The sequence below is a fragment of the Vicugna pacos genome, unplaced genomic scaffold (assembly GCF_048564905.1).
Source record: "Vicugna pacos unplaced genomic scaffold, VicPac4 SAC-SAT, whole genome shotgun sequence".
NCBI lineage: Eukaryota > Metazoa > Chordata > Mammalia > Artiodactyla > Camelidae > Vicugna > Vicugna pacos.
In genome coordinates, this window is record NW_027328721.1 from 61124335 (window position 1) to 61148939 (window position 24605).

A 24605-nucleotide genomic window follows, 5' to 3' on the forward strand; every position below is an offset into this window, starting at 1 on the left:
ACTGACAATGGTTCCGGAACCCTGAGCGTGGGGAGGTTCCACCAACGGTCGGCAGCGCGTGGGTTCCAACGAAATGCCTGAGGTGGTCTCCCCTGAGGGTTTTCCTAATGTCTCTGTGCCAGGGAATGCTAGGGTTTTTGCAGCAAATCAAAGAGACCGAGGCTGCCTCCCCAAAGTCAGGGAAGGTATTTCTCGGACATCCCCGGACAGGGAACACCTGTGACTGAAGAGAGCTGCGTGGAGTTGTCTCTCGAGCTCCCCCACGCACTGACAGTTTTTCCGGAACCCTGAGCGTGGGGAGGTTCCACCAACGGTCGGCAGCGCGTTGGTTCCAACGGAATGCCTGTGCTAGTCTCCCCTGAGGGTTTTCCTAATGTCTTTGTGCCAGGGAATGCTAGGGGGGTTTGCAGGAAATCCCAGTGACAGAGGCTGCCTCCCCAAGGTCAGGGAAGGTATTTCTAGGACTTCCCTGCACAGGGAACACCTGTGACTGAAGAGAGCTGCGTGGAGTTGTCTCTCGAGCTCCCGACGCACTGACAATGGTTCTGGAACCCTGAGCGTGGGGAGGTTCCACCAACGGTCGGCAGCGCGTGGGTTCCAACGGAATGCCTGAACTGGTCTCCCCTGAGGGTTTTCCTAATGTCTCTGTGCCAGGGAATGCTAGGTTTTTTGCAGCAAATCAAAGTGATACAGGCTGCCTCCCCAAGGTCAGGGAAGTTATTTCTCGGACTTCCCCGGAAAGGGAACACCTGTGACTGAAGAGAGCTGCGTGGAGTTTTCTCTCGAGCTCCCCAACGCACTGACAATGGTTCCGGAACCCTGAGCGTGGGGAGGTTCCACCAACGGTCGGCAGCGCGTGGGTTCCAACGGAATGCCTGAGCTGGTCTCCCCTGATGGTTTTCCTAATGTCTCTGTGCCAGGGAATGCTAGGGGGGTTTGCAGGAAATCCCAGTGACAGAGGCTGCCTCCCCCAGGTCAGGGAAGGTATTTCTCGGACTTCCCCGGACAGGGAACACCTGTGACTGAAGAGAGCTGCGTGGAGTTGTCTCTCGAGCTCCCCCACGCACTGACAATGGTTCCAGAACCCTGAGCGTGGGGAGGTTCCACCAACGGTCGGCAGCGCGTGGGTTCCAACGGAATGCCTGAGCTGGTCTCCCCTGAGGGTTTTCCTAATGTCTCTGTGCCAGGGAATTCTAGGGATTTTGCAGCAAATCAAAGTGACAGAGGCTGCCTCCCCAACGTCAGGGAAGGTTTTTCTGGGACTTCCCCGGACAGGGAACACCTGTGACTGAAGAGAGCTGCGTGGAGTTGTCTCTCGAGCTCCCCCAAGCACTGACGAGGGTTCCGGAACCCTGAGCGTGGGGAGGTTCCACCAACGGTCGGCAGCGCGTGGGTTCCAACGGAATGCCTGAGCTGGTCTCACCTGAGGTTTTTCCTAATGTCTTTGTGCCAGGGAATGCTAGGGGAGTTTGCAGGAAATCCCAGTGACAGAGGCTGCCTCCCCAAGGTCAGGGAAGGTATTTCTCGGACTTCCCTGGATAGGGAACACCTGTGACTGAAGAGAGCTGCGTGGATTTGTCTCTCGAGCTCCCCCACGCACTGACAATGGTTCCGGAACCCTGAGCGTGGGGAGGTTCCACGAACGGTCGGCAGCACGTGGGTCCAACGGAATACCTGAGCTGGCCTCCCCTGAGGGTTTTCCTACTGTCTCTGTGCCAGGGAATGCCAGGGGTGTTTGCAGGAAATCCCAGTGACAGAGGCTGCGTCCCCAAGGTCAGGGAAGGGATTTCTCGCACTTCCCCGGACAATGAACACCTGTGACTGAAGAGAGCTGCGTGGAGTTGTTTCTCGAGCTCCCCACGCACTGACAATGGTTCCGGAACCCTGAGCGTGGGGAGGTACCACCAACGGTCGGCAGCGCGTGGGTTCCAACGGAATGCCTGAGCTGGTCTCCCCTGAGGTTTTTCCTACTGTCTGTGTGCCAGGGAATACTAGGGGGGTTTGCAAGAAATCCCAGTGACAGAGGCTGCCTCCCCAAAGTCAGCGAAGGTGTTTCTCGGACTTCCCCGGACAGGGAACACCTGTGAATGAAAAGAGCTGCGAGGAGTTGTCTCTCGAGCTACCCCACGCACTGACAATGATTCCGGAACCCTGAGCGTGGGGAGGTTCCACCAACGGTCGGCAGCGCGTGGGTTCCAACGGAATGCCTGAGGTGGTCTCCCCTGAGGGTTTTCCTAATGTCTCTGTGCCAGGGAATGCTAGGGTTTTTGCAGCAAATCAAAGAGACCGAGGCTGCCTCCCCAAAGTCAGGGAAGGTATTTCTCGGACATCCCCGGACAGGTAACACCTGTGACTGAAGAGAGCTGCGTGGAGTTGTCTCTCGAGCTCCCCCACGCACTGACAGTGTTTCCGGAACCCTGAGCGTGGGGAGGTTCCACCAACGGTCGGCAGCGTGTTGGTTCCAACGGAATGCCTGTGCTAGTCTCCCCTGAGGGTTTTCCTAATGTCTTTGTGCCAGGGAATGCTAGGGGGGTTTGCAGGAAATCCCAGTGACAGAGGCTGCCTCCCCAAGGTCAGGGAAGGTATTTCTAGGTCTTCCCTGCACAGGGAACACCTGTGACTGAAGAGAGCTGCGTGGAGTTGTCTCTCGAGCTCCCCACGCACTGACAATGGTTCTGGAACCCTGAGCGTGGGGAGGTTCCACCAACGGTCGGCAGCGCGTGGGTTCCAACGGAATGCCTGAGCTGGTCTCCCCTGAGGGTTTTCCTAATGTCTCTGTGCCAGGGAATGCTAGGTTTTTTGCAGCAAATCAAAGTGATAGAGGCTGCCTCCCCAATGTCAGGGAAGTTATTTCTCGGACTTCCCCGGACAGGGAACACCTGTGACTGAAGAGAGCTGCGTGGAGTTGTCTCTCGAGCTCCCCCACGCACTGACAATGGTTCCGGAACCCTGAGCGTGGGGAGGTTCCACCAACGGTCGGCAGCGCGTGGGTTCCAACGGAATGCCTGAGCTGGTCTCACCTGAGGGTTTTCCTAATGTCTCTGTGCCAGGGAATGTTAGGGGGGTTTGCAGGAAATCCCAGTGACAGAGGCTGCCTCCCCAAGGTCAGGGAAGTTATTTCTCGGACTTCCCCGGACAGGGAACACCTGTGACTGAAGAGAGCTGCGTGGAATTGTCTCTCGAGCTCCCCAGCGCACTAACAATGTTTCCGGAACCCTGAGCGTGGGGAGGTTCCACCAACGGTCGGCAGCGCGTGGGTTCCAACGGAATGCCTGAGCTGGTCTCACCTGAGGGTTTTCCTAATGTCTCTGTGCCAGGGAATGCTAGGGGGGTTTGCAGGAAATCCCAGTGACAGAGGCTGCGTCCCCAAGGTCAGGGAAGGGTTTTCTCAGACTTCCCCGGACAGGGAACACCTGTGACTGAAGAGAGCTACGTGGAGTTGTCTCTCGAGATCCCCCACGCACTGACAATGGTTCCGGAACCCTGAGCGTGGGGAGGTTCCACCAACGGTCGGCAGTGCGTGGGTTCCAACGGAATGCCTGAGCTGGTCTCCCCTGAGGGTTTTCCTAATGTCTCTGTGCCAGGGAATGCTAGGGGGGTTTGCAGGAAATCCCAGTGACAGAGGCTGCCTCCCCCAGGTCAGGGAAGGTATTTCTCGGACTTCCCCGGACAGGGAACACCTGTGACTGAAGAGAGCTGCGTGGAGTTGTCTCTCGAGCTCCCCCACGCACTGACAATGGTTCCGGAACCCTGAGCGTGGGGAGGTTCCACCAACGGTCGGCAGCGCGTGGGTTCCAACGGAATGCCTGAGCTGGTCTCCCCTGAGTGTGTTCCTATTTTCTCTGTGCCAGGGAATGCTAGTGGGGGTTTGCAGGAAATCCCAGTGACAGAGGCTTCCTCCCCAAGGTCAGGGAAGGTATTTCAAGGACTTCCCCGGACAGGGAACACCTGTGACTGAAGGGAGCTGCGTGGAGTTGTCTCTCGAGCTCCCCCACGCACTGACAATGGTTCCGGAACCCTGAGCGTGGGGAGGTTCCACCAACGGTCGGCAGCGCGTGGGTTCCAACGGAATGCCTGAGCTGGACTCCCCTGAGGGTTTTCCTAATATCTCTGTGCCAGGGAATGCTAGGGGGGTTTGCAGGAAGTCCCAGTGACAGAGGCTGCCTCCCCAAGGTCAGGGAAGGTATTTCTCGGACTTCCCCGGACAGGGAACACCTGTGACTGAAGAGAGCTGCGTGGAGTTGTCTCTCGAGCTCCCCCACGCACTGACAATGGTTCCGGAACCCTGAGCGTGGGGAGGTTCCACCAACGGTCGGCAGCGCGTGGGTTCCAACGGAATGCCTGAGCTGGTCTCCCCTGAGGGTTTTCGTAATGTCTCTGTGCCAGGGAATGCTAGGTTTTTTGCAGCAAATCAAAGTGACAGAGGCTGCCTCCCCAAGGTCAGGGAAGGTATTTCTCGGACTTCCTCGGACAGGGAACACCTGTGACTGAAGAGAGCTGCGTGGAGTTGTCTCTCGAGCTCCCCCACGCACTGACAATGGTTCCGGAACCCTGAGCGTGGGGAGGTTCCACCAACGGTCGGCAGCGCGTGGGTTCCAACGGAATGCCTGAGCTGGTCTTCCTTGAGGGTTTTCCTACTGTCTCTCTGCCAGGGAATGCTAGAGGGTTTTGCAGGAATTCCCAGTGACAGAGGCTGCCTCCCCAAGGTCAGGGAAGGTATTTCTAGGACTTCCCCGGACAAGGAACACCTGTGACTGAAGAGAGCTGCGTGGAGTTGTCTCTCGAGCTCCAACACGCACTGACAATGGTTCCGGAACCCTGAGCGTGGGGAGGTTCCACCAACGGTCGGCAGCGCGTGGGTTCCAACGGAATGCCTGAGCTGGTCTCACCTGAGGTTTTTCCTCATGTCTTTGTGCCAGGGAATGCTAGGGGAGTTTGCAGGAAATCCCAGTGACAGAGGCTGCCTCCCCAAGGTCAGGGAAGGTATTTCTCGGACTTCCCTGGATAGGGAACACCTGTGACTGAAGAGAGCTGCGTGGAGTTGTCTCTCGAGCTCCCCCACGCACTGACAATGGTTCCGGAACCCTGAGCGTGGGGAGGTTCCACCAACGGTCGGCAGCGCGTGGGTTCCAACGAAATGCCTGAGGTGGTCTCCCCTGAGGGTTTTCCTAATGTCTCTGTGCCAGGGAATGCTAGGGTTTTTGCAGCAAATCAAAGAGACCGAGGCTGCCTCCCCAAAGTCAGGGAAGGTATTTCTCGGACATCCCCGGACAGGGAACACCTGTGACTGAAGAGAGCTGCGTGGAGTTGTCTCTCGAGCTCCCCCACGCACTGACAGTTTTTCCGGAACCCTGAGCGTGGGGAGGTTCCACCAACGGTCGGCAGCGCGTTGGTTCCAACGGAATGCCTGTGCTAGTCTCCCCTGAGGGTTTTCCTAATGTCTTTGTGCCAGGGAATGCTAGGGGGGTTTGCAGGAAATCCCAGTGACAGAGGCTGCCTCCCCAAGGTCAGGGAAGGTATTTCTAGGACTTCCCTGCACAGGGAACACCTGTGACTGAAGAGAGCTGCGTGGAGTTGTCTCTCGAGCTCCCCATGCACTGACAATGGTTCTGGAACCCTGAGCGTGGGGAGGTTCCACCAACGGTCGGCAGCGCGTGGGTTCCAACGGAATGCCTGAACTGGTCTCCCCTGAGGGTTTTCCTAATGTCTCTGTGCCAGGGAAAGCTAGGTTTTTTGCAGCAAATCAAAGTGATACAGGCTGCCTCCCCAAGGTCAGGGAAGTTATTTCTCGGACTTCCCCGGACAGGGAACACCTGTGACTGAAGAGAGCTGCGTGGAGTTGTCTCTCGAGCTCCCCCACGCACTGACAATGGTTCCGGAACCCTGAGCGTGGGGAGGTTCCACCAACGGTCGGCAACGCGTGTGTTCCAACGGAATGCCTAAGCCGGTCTCCCCTGAAGGTTTTCCTAATGTCTCTGTGCCAGGGAATGGTAGGGGGGTTTGCAGGAAATCCCAGTGACAGAGGCTGCCTCCCCAAGGTCAGGGAAGTTATTTCTCGGACTTCCCCGGACAGGGAACACCTGTGACTGAAGAGAGCTGCGTGGAATTGTCTCTCGAGCTCCCCAGCGCACTAACAATGTTTCCGGAACCCTGAGCGTGGGGAGGTTCCACCAACGGTCGGCAGCGCGTGGGTTCCAACGGAATGCCTGAGCTGGTCTCCCCTGAGGGTTTTCCTAATGTCTCTGTGCCAGGGAATGCTAGGGGGGTTTGCAGGAAATCCCAGTGACAGAGGAGGCTGCGTCCCCAAGGTCAGGGAAGGGATTTCTCAGACTTCCCCGGACAGGGAACACCTGTGACTGAAGAGAGCTGCGTGAAATTGTCTCTCGAGCTCCCCAGCGCACTAACAATGTTTCCGGAACCCTGAGCGTGGGGAGGTTCCACCAACGGTCGGCAGCGCGTGGGTTCCAACGGAATGCATGAGCTGGACTCCCCTGAGTGTGTTCCTATTTTCTCTGTGCCAGGGAATGCTAGTGGGGATTTGCAGGAAATCCCAGTGACAGAGGCTTCCTCCCCAAGGTCAGGGAAGGTATTTCTAGGACTTCCCCGGACAGGGAACACCTGTGACTGAAGGGAGCTGCGTGGAGTTGTCTCTCGAGTTCCCCACGCACTAACAATGGTTCCGGAACCCTGAGCGTGGGGAGGTTCCACCAACGGTCGGCAGCGCGTGGGTTCCAACGGAATGCCTGAGCTGGTCTCCCCTGAGGTTTTTCCTACTGTCTGTGTGCCAGGGAATACTAGGGGGGTTTGCAAGAAATCCCAGTGACAGAGGCTGCCTCCCCAAAGTCAGCGAAGTTGTTTCTCGGACTTCCCCGGACAGGGAACACCTGTGAATGAAAAGAGCTGCGAGGAGTTGTCTCTCGAGCTACCCCACGCACTGACAATGATTCCGGAACCCTGAGCGTGGGGAGGTTCCACCAACGGTCGGCAGCGCGTGGGTTCCAACGGAATGCCTGAGGTGGTCTCCCCTGAGGGTTTTCCTAATGTCTCTGTGCCAGGGAATGGTAGGGGGGTTTGCAGGAAATCCCAGTGACAGAGGCTGCCTCCCCAAGGTCAGGGAAGTTATTTCTCGGACTTCCCCGGACAGGGAACACCTGTGACTGAAGAGAGCTGCGTGGAATTGTCTCTCGAGCTCCCCAGCGCACTAAAAATTTTTCTGGAACCCTGAGCGTGGGGAGGTTCCACCAACGGTCGGCAGCGCGTGGGTTCCAACGGAATGCCTGAGCTGGTCTCACCTGAGGGTTTTCCTAATGTCTCTGTGCCAGGGAATGCTAGGGGGTTTTCAGGAAATCCCAGTGACAGAGGCTGCGTCCCCAAGGTCAGGGAAGGGTTTTCTCAGACTTCCCCGGACAGGGAACACCTGTGACTGAAGAGAGCTACGTGGAGTTGTCTCTCGAGCTCCCCCACGCACTGACAATGGTTCCGGAACCCTGAGCGTGGGGAGGTTCCACCAACGGTCGGCAGCGCGTGGGTTCCAACGGAATGCCTGAGCTGGTCTCCCCTGAGGGTTTTCCTAATGTCTCTGTGCCAGGGAATTCTAGGGATATTGCAGCAAATCAAAGTGACAGAGGCTGCCTCCCCAACGTCAGGGAAGGTTTTTCTGGGACTTCCCCGGACAGGGAACACCTGTGACTGAAGAGAGCTGCGTGGAGTTGTCTCTCGAGCTCCCCCAAGCACTGACGAGGGTTCCGGAACCCTGAGCGTGGGGAGGTTCCACCAACGGTCGGCAGCGCGTGTGTTCCAACGGAATGCCTAAGCCGGTCTCCCCTGAGGGTTTTCCTAATGTCTCTGTGCCAGGGAATGGTAGGGGGGTTTGCAGGAAATCCCAGTGACAGAGGCTGCGTCCCCAAGGTCAGGGAAGTTATTTCTCGGACTTCCCCGGACAGGGAACACCTGTGACTGAAGAGAGCTGCGTGGAATTGTCTCTCGAGCTCCCCAGCGCACTAACAATGTTTCCGGAACCCTGAGCGTGGGGAGGTTCCACCAACGGTCGGCAGCGTGTGGGTTCCAACGGAATGCCTGAGCTGGTCTCCCCTGAGGGTTTTCCTAATGTCTCTGTGCCAGGGAATGCTAGGGGGGTTTGCAGGAAATCCCAGTGACAGAGGCTGCGTCCCCAAGGTCAGGGAAGGGATTTCTCAGACTTCCCCGGACAGGGAACATCTGTGACTGAAGAGAGCTGCGTGGAGTTGTCTCTCGAGCTCCCCCACGCACTGACAATGGTTCCGGAACCATGAGCGTGGGGAGGTTCCACCAACGGTCGGCAGCGCGTGGGTTCCAACGGAATGCCTGAGCTGGTCTATCCTGAGTGTGTTCCTATTTTCTCTGTGCCAGGGAATGCTAGTGCGGATTTGCAGGAAATCCCAGTGACAGAGGCTTCCTCCCCAAGGTCAGAGAAGGTATTTCTAGGACTTCCCCGGACAGGGAACACCTGTGACTGAAGGGAGCTGCGTGGAGTTGTCTCTCGAGCTCCCCCACGCACTGACAATGGTTACGGAACCCTGAGCGTGGGGAGGTTCCACCAACGGTCGGCAGCGCGTGGGTTCCAACGGAATGCCTGAGCTGGTCTCCCCTGAGGGTTTTCCTAATATCTCTGTGCCAGGGAATGCTAGGGGGGTTTGCAGGAAGTCCCAGTGACAGAGGCTGCCTCCCCAAGGTCAGGGAAGGTATTTCTCGGACATCCCCGGACAGGGAACACCTGTGACTAAAGAGAGCTGCGTGGAGTTGTCTCTCGAGCTCCCCCACGCACTGACAATGGTTCCGGAACCCTGAGCGTGGGGAGGTTCCACCAACGGTCGGCAGCGCGTGGGTTCCAACGGAATGCCTGAGCTGGTCTCCCCTGAGGGTTTTCCTAATGTCTCTGTGCCAGGGAATGCTAGGTTTTTTGCAGCAAATCAAAGTGACAGAGGCTGCCTCCCCAAGGTCAGGGAAGGTATTTCTCGGACTTCCTCGGACAGGGAACACCTGTGACTGAAGAGAGCTGCGTGGAGTTGTCTCTCGAGCTCCCCCACGCACTGACAATGGTTCCGGAAACCTGAGCGTGGGGAGGTTCCACCAACGGTCGGCAGCGCGTGGGTTCCAACGGAATGCCTGAGCTGGTCTCACCTGAGGTTTTTCCTAATGTCTTTGTGCCAGGGAATGCTAGGGGAGTTTGCAGGAAATCCCAGTGACAGAGGCTGCCTCCCCAAGGTCAGGGAAGGTATTTCTCGGACTTCCCTGGATAGGGAACACCTGTGACTGAAGAGAGCTGCGTGGATTTGTCTCTCGAGCTCCCCCACGCACTGACAATGGTTCCGGAACCCTGAGCGTGGGGAGGTTCCACGAACGGTCCGCAGCACGTGGGTCCAACGGAATACCTGAGCTGGCCTCCCCTGAGGGTTTTCCTACTTTCTCTGTGCCAGGGAATGCCAGGGGTGTTTGCAGGAAATCCCAGTGACAGAGGCTGCGTCCCCAAGGTCAGGGAAGGGATTTCTCGCACTTCCCCGGACAATGAATACCTGTGACTGAAGAGAGCTGCGTGGAGTTGTTTCTCGAGCTCCCCATGCACTGACAATTTTTCCGGAACCCTGAGCGTGGGGAGGTACCACCAACGGTCGGCAGCGCGTGGGTTCCAACGGAATGCCTGAGCTGGTCTCCCCTGAGGTTTTTCCTACTGTCTGTGTGCCAGGGAATACTAGGGGGGTTTGCAAGAATTCCCAGTGACAGAGGCTGCCTCCCCAAAGTCAGCGAAGGTGTTTCTCGGACTTCCCCGGACAGGGAACACCTGTGAATGAAAAGAGCTGCGAGGAGTTGTCTCTCGAGCTACCCCACGCACTGACAATGATTCCGGAACCCTGAGCGTGGGGAGGTTCCACCAACGGTCGGCAGCGCGTGGGTTCCAACGGAATGCCTGAGGTGGTCTCCCCTGAGGGTTTTCCTAATGTCTCTGTGCCAGGGAATGCTAGGGTTTTTGCAGCAAATCAAAGAGACCGAGGCTGCCTCCCCAAAGTCAGGGAAGGTATTTCTCGGACATCCCCGGACAGGTAACACCTGTGACTGAAGAGAGCTGCGTGGAGTTGTCTCTCGAGCTCCCCCACGCACTGACAGTGTTTCCGGAACCCTGAGCGTGGGGAGGTTCCACCAACGGTCGGCAACGCGTGTGTTCCAACGGAATGCCTAAGCCGGTCTCCCCTGAAGGTTTTCCTAATGTCTCTGTGCCAGGGAATGATAGGGGGGTTTGCAGGAAATCCCAGTGACAGAGGCTGCCTCCCCAAGGTCAGGGAAGTTATTTCTCGGACTTCCCCGGACAGGGAACACCTGTGACTGAAGAGAGCTGCGTGGAATTGTCTCTCGAGCTCCCCAGCGCACTAACAATGTTTCCGGAACCCTGAGCGTGGGGAGGTTCCACCAACGGTCGGCAGCGCGTGGGTTCCAACGGAATGCCTGAGCTGGTCTCCCCTGAGGGTTTTCCTAATGTCTCTGTGCCAGGGAATGCTAGGGGGGTTTGCAGGAAATCCCAGTGACAGAGGAGGCTGCGTCCCCAAGGTCAGGGAAGGGATTTCTCAGACTTCCCCGGACAGGGAACACCTGTGACTGAAGAGAGCTGCGTGAAATTTTCTCTCGAGCTCCCCAGCGCACTAACAATGTTTCCGGAACCCTGAGCGTGGGGAGGTTCCACCAACGGTCGGCAGCGCGTGGGTTCCAACGGAATGCCTGAGCTGGACTCCCCTGAGTGTGTTCCTATTTTCTCTGTGCCAGGGAATGCTAGTGGGGGTTTGCAGGAAATCCCAGTGACAGAGGCTTCCTCCCCAAGGTCAGGGAAGGTATTTCTAGGACTTCCCCGGACAGGGAACACCTGTGACTGAAGGGAGCTGCGTGGAGTTGTCTCTCGAGTTCCCCACGCACTAACAATGGTTCCGGAACCCTGAGCGTGGGGAGGTTCCACCAACGGTCGGCAGCGCGTGGGTTCCAACGGAATGCCTGAGCTGGTCTCCCCTGAGGTTTTTCCTACTGTCTGTGTGCCAGGGAATACTAGGGGGGTTTGCAAGAAATCCCAGTGACAGAGGCTGCCTCCCCAAAGTCACCGAAGGTGTTTCTCGGACTTCCCCGGACAGGGAACACCTGTGAATGAAAAGAGCTGCGAGGAGTTGTCTCTCGAGCTACCCCACGCACTGACAATGATTCCGGAACCCTGAGCGTGGGGAGGTTCCACCAACGGTCGGCAGCGCGTGGGTTCCAACGGAATGCCTGAGGTGGTCTCCCCTGAGGGTTTTCCTAATGTCTCTGTGCCAGGGAATGCTAGGGTTTTTGCAGCAAATCAAAGAGACCGAGGCTGCCTCCCCAAAGTCAGGGAAGGTATTTCTCGGACATCCCCGGACAGGTAACACCTGTGACTGAAGAGAGCTGCGTGGAGTTGTCTCTCGAGCTCCCCCACGCACTGACAGTGTTTCCGGAACCCTGAGCGTGGGGAGGTTCCACCAACGGTCGGCAGCGCGTTGGTTCCAACGGAATGCCTGTGCTAGTCTCCCCTGAGGGTTTTCCTAATGTCTTTGTGCCAGGGAATGCTAGGGGGGTTTGCAGGAAATCCCAGTGACAGAGGCTGCCTCCCCAAGGTCAGGGAAGGTATTTCTAGGACTTCCCTGCACAGGGAACACCTGTGACTGAAGAGAGCTGCGTGGAGTTGTCTCTCGAGCTCCCCACGCACTGACAATGGTTCTGGAACCCTGAGCGTGGGGAGGTTCCACCAACGGTCGGCAGCGCGTGGGTTCCAACGGAATGCCTGAGCTGGTCTACCCTGAGGGTTTTCCTAATGTCTCTGTGCCAGGGAATGCTAGGTTTTTTGCAGCAAATCAAAGTGATAGAGGCTGCCTCCCCAAGGTCAGGGAAGTTATTTCTCGGACTTCCCCGGACAGGGAACACCTGTGACTGAAGAGAGCTGCGTGGAGTTGTCTCTCGAGCTCCCCCACGCACTGACAATGGTTCCGGAACCCTGAGCGTGGGGAGGTTCCACCAACGGTCGGCAACGCGTGTGTTCCAGCGGAATGCCTAAGCCGGTCTCCCCTGAGGGTTTTCCTAATGTCTCTGTGCCAGGGAATGGTAGGGGGGTTTGCAGGAAATCCCAGTGACAGAGGCTGCCTCCCCAAGGTCAGGGAAGTTATTTCTCGGACTTCCCCGGACAGGGAACACCTGTGACTGAAGAGAGCTGCGTGGAATTGTCTCTCGAGCTCCCCAGCGCACTAAAAATGTTTCTGGAACCCTGAGCGTGGGGAGGATCCACCAACGGTCGGCAGCGCGTGGGTTCCAACGGAATGCCTGAGCTGGACTTCCTTGAGGGTTTTCCTACTGTCTCTCTGCCAGGGAATGCTAGAGGGTTTTGCAGGAATTCCCAGTGACAGAGGCTGCCTCCCCAAGGTCAGGGAAGGTATTTCTCGGACTTCCCCGGACAAGGAACACCTGTGACTGAAGAGAGCTGCGTGGAGTTGTCTCTCGAGCTCCAACACGCACTGACAATGGTTCCGGAACCCTGAGCGTGGGGAGGTTCCACCAACGGTCGGCAGCGCGTGGGTTCCAACGGAATGCCTGAGCTGGTCTCACCTGAGGTTTTTCCTCATGTCTTTGTGCCAGGGAATGCTAGGGGAGTTTGCAGGAAATCCCAGTGACAGAGGCTGCCTCCCCAAGGTCAGGGAAGGTATTTCTCGGACTTCCCTGGATAGGGAACACCTGTGACTGAAGAGAGCTGCGTGGAGTTGTCTCTCGAGCTCCCCCACGCACTGACAATGGTTCCGGAACCCTGAGCGTGGGGAGGTTCCACCAACGGTCGGCAGCGCGTGGGTTCCAACGAAATGCCTGAGGTGGTCTCCCCTGAGGGTTTTCCTAATGTCTCTGTGCCAGGGAATGCTTGGGTTTTTGCAGCAAATCAAAGAGACCGAGGCTGCCTCCCCAAAGTCAGGGAAGGTATTTCTCGGACATCCCCGGACAGGGAACACCTGTGACTGAAGAGAGCTGCGTGGAGTTGTCTCTCGAGCTCCCCCACGCACTGACAGTTTTTCCGGAACCCTGAGCGTGGGGAGGTTCCACCAACGGTCGGCAGCGCGTTGGTTCCAACGGAATGCCTGTGCTAGTCTCCCCTGAGGGTTTTCCTAATGTCTTTGTGCCAGGGAATGCTAGGGGGGTTTGCAGGAAATCCCAGTGACAGAGGCTGCCTCCCCAAGGTCAGGGAAGGTATTTCTAGGACTTCCCTGCACAGGGAACACCTGTGACTGAAGAGAGCTGCGTGGAGTTGTCTCTCGAGCTCCCCACGCACTGACAATGGTTCTGGAACCCTGAGCGTGGGGAGGTTCCACCAACGGTCGGCAGCGCGTGGGTTCCAACGGAATGCCTGAACTGGTCTCCCCTGAGGGTTTTCCTAATGTCTCTGTGCCAGGGAATGCTAGGTTTTTTGCAGCAAATCAAAGTGATACAGGCTGCCTCCCCAAGGTCAGGGAAGTTATTTCTCGGACTTCCCCGGACAGGGAACACCTGTGACTGAAGAGAGCTGCGTGGAGTTGTCTCTCGAGCTCCCCCACGCACTGACAATGGTTCCGGAACCCTGAGCGTGGGGAGGTTCCACCAACGGTCGGCAACGCGTGTGTTCCAACGGAATGCCTAAGCCGGTCTCCCCTGAAGGTTTTCCTAATGTCTCTGTGCCAGGGAATGGTAGGGGGGTTTGCAGGAAATCCCAGTGACAGAGGCTGCCTCCCCAAGGTCAGGGAAGTTATTTCTCGGACTTCCCCGGACAGGGAACACCTGTGACTGAAGAGAGCTGCGTGGAATTGTCTCTCGAGCTCCCCAGCGCACTAACAATGTTTCCGGAACCCTGAGCGTGGGGAGGTTCCACCAACGGTCGGCAGCGCGTGGGTTCCAACGGAATGCCTGAGCTGGTCTCACCTGAGGGTTTTCCTAATGTCTCTGTGCCAGGGAATGCTAGGGGGGTTTGCAGGAAATCCCAGTGACAGAGGAGGCTGCGTCCCCAAGGTCAGGGAAGGGATTTCTCAGACTTCCCCGGACAGGGAACACCTGTGAATGAAGAGAGCTGCGTGGAATTGTCTCTCGAGCTCCCCAGCGCACTAACAATGTTTCCGGAACCCTGAGCGTTGGGAGGTTCCACCAACGGTCGGCAGCGCGTGGGTTCCAACGGAATGCCTGAGCTGGTCTCCCCTGAATGTGTTCCTATTTTCTCTGTGCCAGGGAATGCTAGTGGGGATTTGCAGGAAATCCCAGTGACAGAGGCTTCCTCCCCAAGGTCAGGGAAGGTATTTCTCGGACTTCCCCGGACAGGGAACACCTGTGACTGAAGGGAGCTGCGTGGAGTTGTCTCTCGAGTTCCCCACGCACTAACAATGGTTCCGGAACCCTGAGCGTGGGGAGGTTCCACCAACGGTCGGCAGCGCGTGGGTTCCAACGGAATGCCTGAGCTGGTCTCCCCTGAGGGTTTTCCTAATATCTCTGTGCCAGGGAATGCTAGGGGTGTTTGCAGGAAGTCCCAGTGACAGAGGCTGCCTCCCCAAGGTCAGGGAAGGTATTTCTCGGACTTCCCCGGACAGGGAACACCTGTGACTGAAGAGAGCTGCGTGGAGTTGTCTCTCGAGCTCCCCCACGCACTGACAATGGTTCCGGAACCCTGAGCGTGGGGAGGTTCCACCAACGGTCGGCAGCGCGTGGGTTCCAACGGAATGCCTGAGCTGGTCTCCCCTGAGGGTTTTCCTAATGTCTCTGTGCCAGGGAATGCTAGGTTTTTTGCAGCAAATCAAAGTGACAGAGGCTGCCTCCCCAAGGTCAGGGAAGGTATTTCTCGGACTTCCCCGGACAAGGAACACCTGTGACTGAAGAGAGCTGCGTGGAGTTGTCTCTCGAGCTCCAACACGCACTGACAATGGTTCCGGAACCCTGAGCGTGGGGAGGTTCCACCAACGGTCGGCAGCGCGTGGGTTCCAACGGTATGCCTGAGCTGGTCTCCCCTGAGGTTTTTCCTAATGTCTTTGTGCCAGGGAATGCTAGGGGAGTTTGCAGGAAATCCCAGTGACAGAGGCTGCCTCCCCAAGGTCAGGGAAGTTATTTCTCGGACTTCCCTGGATAGGGAACACCTGTGACTGAAGAGAGCTGCGTGGAGTTGTCTCTCGAGCTCCCCCACGCACTGACAATGGTTCCGGAACCCTGAGCGTGGGGAGGTTCCACGAACGGTCGGCAGCACGTGGGTCCAACGGAATACCTGAGCTGGCCTCCCCTGAGGGTTTTCCTACTATCTCTGTGCCAGGGAATGCTAGTTGGGTTTGCAGGAAATCCCAGTGACACAGGCTGCGTCCCCAAGGTCAGGGAAGGTATTTCTCGGACTTCCCCGGACAATGAACTCCTGTGACTGAAGAGAGCTGCGTGGAGTTGTTTCTCGAGCTCCCCACGCACTGACAATGGTTCCGGAACCCTGAGCGTGGGGAGGTACCACCAAAGGGCGGCAGCGCGTGGGTTCCAACGGAATGCCTGAGCTGGTCTCCCCTGAGGTTTTTCCTACTGTCTGTGTGCCAGGGAATACTAGGGGGGTTTGCAAGAAATCCCAGTGACAGAGGCTGCCTCCCCAAGGTCAGGGAAGGTGTTTCTCGGACTTCCCCGGACAGGGAACACCTGTGACTGAAAAGAGCTGCGAGGAGTTGTCTCTCGAGCTCCCCCACGCACTGACAATGATTCCGGAACCCTGAGCGTGGGGAGGTTCCACCAACGGTCGGCAGCGCGTGGGGTCCAACGGAATGCCTGAGGTGGTCTCCCCTGAGGGTTTTCCTAATGTCTCTGTGCCAGGGAATGCTAGGGTTTTTGCAGCAAATCAAAGAGACCGAGGCTGCCTCCCCAAACTCAGGGAAGGTATTTCTCGGACATCCCCGGACAGGGAACACCTGTGACTGAAGAGAGCTGCGTGGAGTTGTCTCTCGAGCTCCCCCACGCACTGACAGTGTTTCCGGAACCCTGAGCGTGGGGAGGTTCCACCAACGGTCGGCAGCGCGTTGGTTCCAACGGAATGCCTGTGCTAGTCTCCCCTGAGGGTTTTCCTAATGTCTTTGTGCCAGGGAATGCTAGGGGGGTTTGCAGGAAATCCCAGTGACAGAGGCTGCCTCCCCAAGGTCAGGGAAGGTATTTCTAGGACTTCCCTGCACAGGGAACACCTGTGACTGAAGAGAGCTGCGTGGAGTTTTCTCTCGAGCTCCCCACGCACTGACAATGGTTCTGGAACCCTGAGCGTGGGGAGGTTCCACCAACGGTCGGCAGCGCGTGGGTTCCAACGGAATGCCTGAGCTGGTCTCCCCTGAGGGTTTTCCTAATGTCTCTGTGCCAGGGAATGCTAGGTTTTTTGCAGCAAATCAAAGTGATAGAGGCTGCCTCCCCAAGGTCTGGGAAGTTATTTCTCGGACTTCCCCGGACAGGGAACACCTGTGACTGAAGAGAGCTGCGTGGAGTTGTCTCTCGAGCTCCCCCACGCACTGACAATGGTTCCGGAACCCTGAGCGTGGGGAGGTTCCACCAACGGTCGGCAACGCGTGTGTTCCAACAGAATGCCTAAACCGGTCTCCCCTGAGGGTTTTCCTAATGTCTCTGTGCCAGGGAATGGTAGGGGGGTTTGCAGGAATTCCCAGTGACAGAGGCTGCCTCCCCAAGGTCAGGGAAGTTATTTCTCGGACTTCCCCGGACAGGGAACACCTGTGACTGAAGAGAGCTGCGTGGAATTGTCTCTCGAGCTCCCCAGCGCACTAACAATGTTTCCGGTACCCTGAGCGTGGGGAGGTTCCAGCAACGGTCGGCAGCGCGTGGGTTCCAACGGAATGCCTGAGCTGGTCTCACCTGAGGGTTTTCCTAATGTCTCTGTGCCAGGGAATGCTAGGGGGGTTTGCAGGAAATCCCAGTGACAGAGGCTGCCTCCCCAAGGTCAGGGAAGGGATTTCTCAGACTTCCCCGGACAGGGAACACCTGTGACTGAAGAGAGCTACGTGGAGTTGTCTCTCGAGATCCCCCACGCACTGACAATGTTTCCGGAACCCTGAGCGTGGGGAGGTTCCACCAACGGTCGGCAGCGCGTGGGTTCCAACGGAATGCCTGAGCTGGTCTCCCCTGAGGGTTTTCCTAATGTCTCTGTGCCAGGGAATGCTAGGGGGGTTTGCAGGAAATCCCAGTGACAGAGGCTGCCTCCCCCAGGTCAGGGAATGTATTTCTCGGACTTCCCCGGACAGGGAACAACTGTGACTGTAGAGAGCTGCGTGGAGTTGTCTCTCGAGCTCCCCCACGCACTGACAATGGTTCCGGAACCCTGAGCGTGGGGAGGTTCCACCAACGGTCGGCAGCGCGTGGGTTCCAACGGAATGCCTGAGCTGGTCTCCCCTGAGTGTGTTCCTATTTTCTCTGTGCCAGGGAATGCTAGTGGGGGTTTGCAGGAAATCCCAGTGACAGAGGCTTCCTCCCCAAGGTCAGGGAAGGTATTTCTAGGACTTCCCCGGACAGGGAACACCTGTGACTGAAGGGAGCTGCGTGGAGTTGTCTCTCGAGCTCCCCCACGCACTGAAAATGGTTCAGGAACCCTGAGCGTGGGGAGGTTCCACCAACGGTCGGCAGCGCGTGGGTTCCAACGGAATGCCTGAGCTGGTCTCCCCTGAGGGTTTTCCTAATATCTCTGTGCCAGGGAATGCTAGGGGGGTTTGCAGGAAGTCCCAGTGACAGAGGCTGCCTCCCCCAGGTCAGCGAATGTATTTCTCGGACTTCCCCGGACAGGGAACACCTGTGACTGAAGAGAGCTGCGTGGAGTTGTCTCTCGAGCTCCCCCACGCACTGACAATGGTTCCGGAACCCTGAGCGTGGGGAGGTTCCACCAACGGTCGGCAGCGCGTGGGTTCCAACGGAATGCCTGAGCTGGTCTCCCCTGAGGTTTTTCCTAATGTCTCTGTGCCAGGGAATGCTAGGTTTTTTGCAGCAAATCTAAGTGACAGAGGCTGCCTCCCCAAGGTCAGGGAAGGTATTTCTCGGACTTCCTCGGACAGGGAACACCTGTGACTTAAGAGAGCTGCGTGGAGTTGTCTCTCGAGCTCCCCCACGCACTGACAATGGTTCCGGAACCCTGAGCGTGGGGAGGTTCCACCAACGGTCGGCAGCGCCTGGGTTCCAACGGAATGCCTGAGCTGGTCTTCCTTGAGTCTTTTCCTACTGTCTCTGTGCCAGGGAATGCTAGAGGGTTTTGCAGGAATTCCCAGTGACAGAGGCTGCCTCCACAAGTTCAGGGAAGTTATTTCTCGGACATCCCCGGACAAGGAACACCTGTGACTGAAGAGAGCTGCGTGGAGTTGTCTCTCGAGCTCCAACACGCACTGACAATGGTTCCGGAACCCTGAGCGTGGGGAGGTTCCACCAACGGTCGGCAGCGCGTTGGTTCCAACGGAATGCCTGAGCTGGTCTCCCCTGAGGTTTTTCCTAATGTCTTTGTGCCAGGGAATGCTAGGGGAGTTTGCAGGAAATCCCAGTGACAGAGGCTGCCTCCCCAATGTCAGGGAAGGTATTTCTCGGACTTCCCTGGATAGGGAACACCTGTGACTGAAGAGAGCTGCGTGGAGTTGTCTCTCGAGCTCCCCCACGCACTGACAATGGTTCCGGAACCCTGAGCGTGGGGAGGTTCCACGAACGGTCGGCAGCACGTGGGTCCAACGGAATACCTGAGCTGGCCTCCCCTGAGGGTTTTCCTACTGTCTCTGTGCCAGGGAATGCTAGGGGGGTTTGCAGGAAATCCCAGTGACAGAGGCAGCGTCCCCAAGGTCAGGGAAGGTATTTCTCGGACTTCCCCGGACAATGAACACCTGTGACTGAAGAGAGCTGCGTGGAGTTGTTTCTCGAGCTCCCCACGCACTGACAATGGTTCCGGAACCCTGAGCGTGGGGAGGTAACACCAACGGTCGGCAGCGCGTCGGTTCCAACGGAATGCCTGAGCTGGTCTCCCCTGAGGTTTTTCCTACTGTCTGTGTGCCAGGGAATACTAGGGGGGTTTGCAAGAAGTCCCAGTGACAGAGGCTGCCTCCCCAAGGTCAGCGAAGGTGTTTCTCGGACTTCCCCGGACAGGGAACACCTGTGACTGAAAAGAGCTGCGAGGAGTTGTCTCTCGAGCTCCCCCACGCACTGACAATGATTCCGGAACCCTGAGCGTGGGGAGGTTCCACCAACGGTCGGCAGCGCGTGGGGTCCAACGGAATGCCTGAGGTGGTCTCCCCTGAGGGTTTTCCTAATGTCTCTGTGCCAGGGAATGCTAGGGTCTTTGTAGCAAATCAAAGAGACCGAGGCTGCCTCCCCAAAGTCAGGGAAGGTATTTCTCGGACATCCCCGGACAGGGAACACCTGTGACTGAAGAGAGCTGCGTGGAGGTGTCTCTCGAGCTCCCCCACGCACTGACAGTGTTTCCGGAACCCTGAGCGTGGGGAGGTTCCACCAACGGTCGGCAGCGCGTTGGTTCCAACGGAATGCCTGTGCTAGTCTCCCCTGAGGTTTTTCCTAATGTCTTTGTGCCAGGGAATGCTAGGGGGGTTTGCAGGAAATCCCAGTAACAGAGGCTGCCTCCCCAAGGTCAGGGAAGGTATTTCTAGGACTTCCCTGCACAGGGAACACCTGTGACTGAAGAGAGCTGCGTGGAGTTTTCTCTCGAGCTCCCCACGCACTGACAATGGTTCTGGAACCCTGAGCGTGGGGAGGTTCCACCAGCGGTCGGCAGCGCGTGGGTTCCAACGGAATGCCTGAGCTGGTCTCCCCTGAGGATTTTCCTAATGTCTCTGTGCCAGGGAATGCTAGGTTTTTTACAGCAAATCAAAGTGATAGAGGCTGCCTCCCCAAGGTCAGGGAAGTTATTTCTCGGACTTCCCCGGACAGGGAACACCTGTGACTGAAGAGAGCTGCGTGGAGTTGTCTCTCGAGCTCCCCCACGCACTGACAATGGTTCCGGAACCCTGAGCGTGGGGAGGTTCCACCAACGGTCGGCAACTCGTGTGTTCCAACGGAATGCCTAAGCCGGTCTCCCCTGAGGGTTTTCCTAATGTCTCTGTGCCAGGGAATGGTAGGGGGGTTTGCAGGAAATCCCAGTGACAGAGGCTGCCTCCCCAAGGTCAGGGAAGTTATTTCTCGGACTTCCCCGGACAGGGAACACCTGTGACTGAAGAGAGCTGCGTGGAATTGTCTCTCGAGCTCCCCAGCGCACTAACAATATTTCCGGAACCCTGAGCGTGGGGAGGTTCCACCAACGGTCGGCAGCGCGTGGGTTCCAACGGAATGCCTGAGCTGGTCTCACCTGAGGGTTTTCCTAATGTCTCTGTGCCAGGGAATGCTAGGGGGGTTTGCAGGAAATCCCAGTGACAGAGGCTGCGTCCCCAAGCTCAGGGAAGGGATTTCTCAGACTTCCCCGGACAGGGAATACCTGTGACTGAAGAGAGCTACGTGGAGTTGTCTCTCGAGATCCCCCACGCACTGACAATGGTTCCGGAACCCTGAGCGTGGGGAGGTTCCACCAACGGTCGGCAGCGCGTGGGTTCCAACGGAATGCCTGAGATGGTCTCCCCTGAGGGTTTTCCTAATGTCTCTGTGCCAGGGAATGCTAGGGGGGTTTGCAGGAAATCCCAGTGACAGAGGCTGCCTCCCCCAGGTCAGGGAAGGTATTTCTCGGACTTCCCCGGACAGGGAACACCTGTGACTGAAGAGAGCTGCGTGGAGTTGTCTCTCGAGCTCCCCCACGCACTGACAATGGTTCCGGAACCCTGAGCGTGGGGAGGTTCCACCAACGGTCGGCAGCGCGTGGGTTCCAACGGAATGCCTGAGCTGGTCTCCCCTGAGGGTTTTCCTAATATCTCTGTGCCAGGGAATGCTAGGGGTGTTTGCAGGAAGTCCCAGTGACAGAGGCTGCCTCCCCCAGGTCAGGGAATGTATTTCTCGGACTTCCCCGGACAGGGAACACCTGTGACTGAAGAGAGCTGCGTGGAGTTGTCTCTCGAGCTCCCCCACGCACTGACAATGGTTCCGGAACCCTGAGCGTGGGGAGGTTCCACCAACGGTCGGCAGCGCGTGGGTTCCAACGGAATGCCTGAGCTGGTTTCCCCTGAGGTTTTTCCTAATGTCTCTGTGCCAGGGAATGCTAGGTTTTTTGCAGCAAATCAAAGTGACTGAGGCTGCCTCCCCAAGGTCAGGGAAGGTATTTCTCGGACTTCCTCGGACAGGGAACACCTGTGACTGAAGAGAGCTGCGTGGAGGTGTCTCTCGAGCTCCCCCACGCACTGACAGTGTTTCCGGAACCCTGAGCGTGGGGAGGTTCCACCAACGGTCGGCAGCGCGTTGGTTCCAACGGAATGCCTGTGCTAGTCTCCCTTGAGGGTTTTCCTAATGTCTTTGTGCCAGGGAATGCTAGGGGGGTTTGCAGGAAATCCCAGTAACAGAGGCTGCCTCCCCAAGGTCAGGGAAGGTATTTCTAGGACTTCCCTGCACAGGGAACACCTGTGACTGAAGAGAGCTGCGTGGAGTTTTCTCTCGAGCTCCCCACGCACTGACAATGGTTCTGGAACCCTGAGCGTGGGGAGGTTCCACCAGCGGTCGGCAGCGCGTGGGTTCCAACGGAATGCCTGAGCTGGTCTCCCCTGAGGATTTTCCTAATGTCTCTGTGCCAGGGAATGCTAGGTTTTTTACAGCAAATCAAAGTGATAGAGGCTGCCTCCCCAAGGTCAGGGAAGTTATTTCTCGGACTTCCCCGGACAGGGAACACCTGTGACTGAAGAGAGCTGCGTGGAGTTGTCTCTCGAGCTCCCCCACGCACTGACAATGGTTCCGGAACCCTGAGCGTGGGGAGGTTCCACCAACGGTCGGCAACTCGTGTGTTCCAACGGAATGCCTAAGCCGGTCTCCCCTGAGGGTTTTCCTAATGTCTCTGTGCCAGGGAATGTTAGGGGGGTTTGCAGGAAATCCCAGTGACAGAGGCTGCCTCCCCAAGGTCAGGGAAGTTATTTCTCGGACTTCCCCGGACAGGGAACACCTGTGACTGAAGAGAGCTGCGTGGAATTGTCTCTCGAGCTCCCCAGCGCACTAACAATATTTCCGGAACCCTGAGCGTGGGGAGGTTCCACCAACGGTCGGCAGCGCGTGGGTTCCAACGGAATGCCTGAGCTGGTCTCACCTGAGGGTTTTCCTAATGTCTCTGTGCCAGGGAATGCTAGGGGGGTTTGCAGGAAATCCCAGTGACAGAGGCTGCGTCCCCAAGCTCAGGGAAGGGATTTCTTAGACTTCCCCGGACAGGGAATACCTGTGACTGAAGAGAGCTACGTGGAGTTGTCTCTCGAGATCCCCCACGCACTGACAATGGTTCCGGAACCCTGAGCGTGGGGAGGTTCCACCAACGGTCGGCAGCGCGTGGGTTCCAACGGAATGCCTGAGATGGTCTCCCCTGAGGGTTTTCCTAATGTCTCTGTGCCAGGGAATGCTAGGGGGGTTTGCAGGAAATCCCAGTGACAGAGGCTGCCTCCCCCAGGTCAGGGAAGGTATTTCTCGGACTTCCCCGGACAGGGAACACCTGTGACTGAAGAGAGCTGCGTGGAGTTGTCTCTCGAGCTCCCCCACGCACTGACAATGGTTCCGGAACCCTGAGCGTGGGGAGGTTCCACCAACGGTCGGCAGCGCGTGGGTTCCAACGGAATGCCTGAGCTGGTCTCCCCTGAGTGTGTTCCTCTTTTCTCTGTGCCAGGGAATGCTAGTGGGGGTTTGCAGGAAATCCCAGTGACAGAGGCTTCCTCCCCAAGGTCAGGGAAGGTATTTCTCGGACTTCCCCGGACAGGGAACACCTGTGACTGAAGGGAGCTGCGTGGAGTTGTCTCTCGAGCTCCCCCACGCACTGACAATGGTTCCGGAACCCTGAGCGTGGGGAGGTTCCACCAACGGTCGGCAGCGCGTGGGTTCCAATGGAATGCCTGAGCTGGTCTCCCCTGAGGGTTTTCCTAATATCTCTGTGCCAGGGAATGCTAGGGGTGTTTGCAGGAAGTCCCAGTGACAGAGGCTGCCTCCCCCAGGTCAGGGAATGTATTTCTCGGACTTCCCCGGACAGGGAACACCTGTGAATGAAGAGAGCTGCGTGGAGTTGTCTCTCGAGCTCCCCCACGCACTGACAATGGTTCCGGAACCCTGAGCGTGGGGAGGTTCCACCAACGGTCGGCAGCGCGTGGGTTCCAACGGAATGCCTGAGCTGGTTTCCCCTGAGGGTTTTCCTAATGCCTCTGTGCCAGGGAATGCTAGGTTTTTTGCAGCAAATCAAAGTGACTGAGGCTGCCTCCCCAAGGTCAGGGAAGGTATTTCTCGGACTTCCTCGGACAGGGAACACCTGTGACTGAAGAGAGCTGCGTGGAGTTGTCTCTCGAGCTCCCCCACGCACTGACAATGGTTCCGGAACACTGAGCGTGGGGAGGTTGCACCAACGGTCGGCAGCGCGTGGGTTCCAACGGAATGCCTGAGCTGGTCTTCCTTGAGGGTTTTCCTACTTTCTCTGTGCCAGGGAATGCTAGACGGTTTTGCAGGAATTCCCAGTGACAGAGGCTGCCTCCCCAAGGTCAGGGAAGGTATTTCTCGGACTTCCCCGGAGAAGGAACACCTGTGACTGAAGAGAGCTGCGTGGAGTTGTCTCTCGAGCTCGAACACGCACTGACAATGGTTCCGGATCCCTGAGCGTGGGGAGGTTCCACCAACGGTCGGCAGCGCGTGGGTTCCAACGGAATGCCTGAGCTGGTCTCCCCTGAGGTTTTTCCTAATGTCTTTGTGCCAGGGAATGCTAGGGGAGTTTGCAGGAAATCCCAGTGACAGAGGCTGCCTCCCCAAGGTCAGGGAAGGTATTTCTCGGACTTCCCTGGATAGGGAACACCTGTGACTGAAGAGAGCTGCGTGGAGTAGTCTCTCGAGCTCCCCCACGCACTGACAACGGTTCCGGAACTCTGAGCGTGGGGAGGTTCCACGAACGGTCGGCAGCACGTGGGTTCCAACGGAATGCCTGAGCTGGCCTCCCCTGCGGGTTTTCCTACTGTCTCTGTGCCAGGGAATGCCAGGGGTGTTTGCAGGAATCCCAGTGACAGAGGCTGCGTCCCCAAGGTCAGGGAAGGGATTTCTGGGACTTCCCCGGACAGGGAACACCTGTGACTGAAGAGAGCTACGTGGAGTTGTCTCTCGAGCTCCCCCACGCACTGACAATGTTTCCGGAACCCTGAGCGTGGGGAGGTTCCACCAACGGTCGGCAGCGCGTGGGTTCCAACGGAATGCCTGAGCTGGTCTCCCCTCAGGGTTCTCCTAATGTCTCTGTGCCAGGGAATGCTAGGGGGGTTTGCAGGAAATCCCAGTGACAGAGGCTGCCTCCCCAAGGTCAGGGAAGGTATTTCTCGGACTTCCCCGGACAGGGAACACCTTTGACTGAAGAGAGCTGCGTGGAGTTGTCTCTCGAGCTCCCAAACGCACTGACAATGATTCCGGAACCCTGAGCGTGGGGAGGTTCCACCAACGGTCGGCAGCGCGTGGATTCAAAC